Raw genomic sequence first — 2,424 nt, 5'->3', positions numbered from 1 at the left:
AATATCAACAAGTCTGAATATCAACAAGTCTGAATATCAACAAGTCTGAATATCAACAAGTCTGAATATCAACAAGTCTGAATATCAACAATCTGAATAGCAACAATCTGAATATCAACAAGTCTGAATATCAACAAGTCTGAATATCAACAAGTCTGAATATCAACAATCTGAATATCAACAAGTCTGAATATCAACAAGTCTGAATATCAACAAGTCTGAATAGCAACAATCTGAATATCAACAAGTCTGAATATCAACAATCTGAATAGCAACAATCTGAATATCAACTAGTCTGAATATCATATCTACAGTATATTGACAACGTCATAGAGAACTTAATTTCCATTTCTCTGCTCCTGACTAGAACAAGAAACTTCTTAAGTTTTCACCCCATTTTCAGATGGGGATGATTGGCGTGTTTGGCCGACAGGAAGCGCTCCACAAAACAGCTATTTTTGGCCCATTAAACCCAGGAGCTGGCCTGTGATTTGTTCTGAGAGGAAATAAACTCTGTGTTCCTACTGCTGTTTTTAAATCAGCCCTGTAGTGTGCCTGTAGCCCATTATAACCATAATTATCTGTGATTGGATTAACCAGCCATTTTGAATGGATAGCCACAGGGGTCACAGGGGTCATGCAGCACCTCAGTCAGGAGATCAGCTGACTGACTCATTACATTTGTCGGAGGGATGGATAAGTTATTTCCAGATGATCGGGTCAGCCGCTTGACCGCACACTGTTCTCTTTTGATGAAGGTGGTTCACATTCCCTCCATATCGGCAGATCAGGGATGGTTATATACAGTACTACAGTACTACAGGTCATGTGGGTCACACTCAGTCACTGACTGACCCAACTGTAATCTCAATGTCAACACCTGAGCATGGAAATAACATGGAGATGTGTCTCCTCTTTACTGTTAACAAAAAGGGTCATTCCAGTGTTAGCCCTGTTCGACTAAACATTTTGAGTGTAAGGAAACATTAACTATGCAACTTGGTAAAAAGTCTCACAGCTATTCAAAGGCAGGAAATCATGTATGTCTTGTGTAAATGTCTATAATTGTTGGTGCAGAGAGCTATCAGAAGGTGGGCCGGTTTATCACAGAACTTGTCGTTCCGCGAATCAAATACGCTTTCCTCAAAGCCTCAGCATGAAGCTTCATTATTCTTTGGCAGTTTGGTGTTTTTCATCTTCCCTCCATATGTAAAATGAGTCACCTCAACAGGGAGGCAATTACGCAGGAAGAAAGCTCAGTGGGAATGTGCTGAGAGGTTGGTTCCTGGAACAGAGATTGTGGGCTGGCAGGCTCCAGCATCTGCCAGTGTCTGTGTGGGGTGGCCTACATGCATGGGCATTTGCACTTTAAGTCTAAAATTCGCCATAAAACAAATTCCTTGGAAATAGGACTTGCAAAGTCTTCCAATCTTCCAAAGCAAGGGGATTTTTCCACACACACACACACACACACACACACACACACACAACCACACACGTCTGGATCCTTGCATCCTGAATGCCATTGCATCATCATCGTGGGCCGGTCCGTCCGGTGCATCATCATCGTGGGCCGGTCCGGCCGATGTATAGAGTGGAAGCAGGTACAGTCACCGTTTGTCCCTTGTTACATTCACATTTGGATCGCTAGACATTCTGGAGCCATTCTCCTATTTACACTAAGTCGTTGGTGTCTGTCAACCTTGTTTGCCAAGCAGCAAATGAATTCACGTCTCAGACACCTTCTCTCTGAGTCGTTATGTGGGTCCATGCATTAACTCTCCCTGGATCCTAGAAAAAGTCAAGAGTCTGTTTCAGAGGCTTTCATGGACACACACACGCACACACACCCATGGACACACAATGTACAATCCCACCACCGCCTCCTCCCCAGACACCTCTGGCCCAATTCACAAACTCACCAGCTCTTTATATGAAACTCAGTCAGTATCATAATACTAAGACTAGTTTCGTAGTACTACTTGATTTAACCTGCGGCTGAATCCCTCTAAGAAAATAAACACTTTTTCTCTGACAACAAGTCTACTCCAGCCAAGTGGGCTGCACATTTAGGTTTATGCCCCAGCACTACACAGCTGATTCAAATAAACAAAGCTTGATGATAAGTTGGTTATTTATAATGGCGCCGGAGGAGATGCCGTTTTACGGGCTCCTAACCAATTGTGCTATTTTGTGTGTTTTTTCGCGTTGTTTGTAAATTATTTTGTACATAATGTTTCTGCCACTATCTTGTATGACCAAAAATAACTTCTGGATATCAGAACAACAATTACTCACCTCAAACTGGACAAAGATTTTTTCTTTCACGAGTCGGACGCAAAGGATTTACTGCTGATACCGGACCAGGCCCAAATCCCTGATATTCACATGAAGAAGAGACGCCTATACAAGGGACGCAGGTCC

The sequence above is a fragment of the Oncorhynchus tshawytscha genome, linkage group LG15 (genome assembly GCF_018296145.1).
Source record: "Oncorhynchus tshawytscha isolate Ot180627B linkage group LG15, Otsh_v2.0, whole genome shotgun sequence".
Taxonomy (NCBI): Eukaryota; Metazoa; Chordata; class Actinopteri; order Salmoniformes; family Salmonidae; genus Oncorhynchus; species Oncorhynchus tshawytscha.
The sequence above is the reverse complement of the archived record's forward strand: the minus strand, read 5'-3'. Positions refer to the sequence as shown.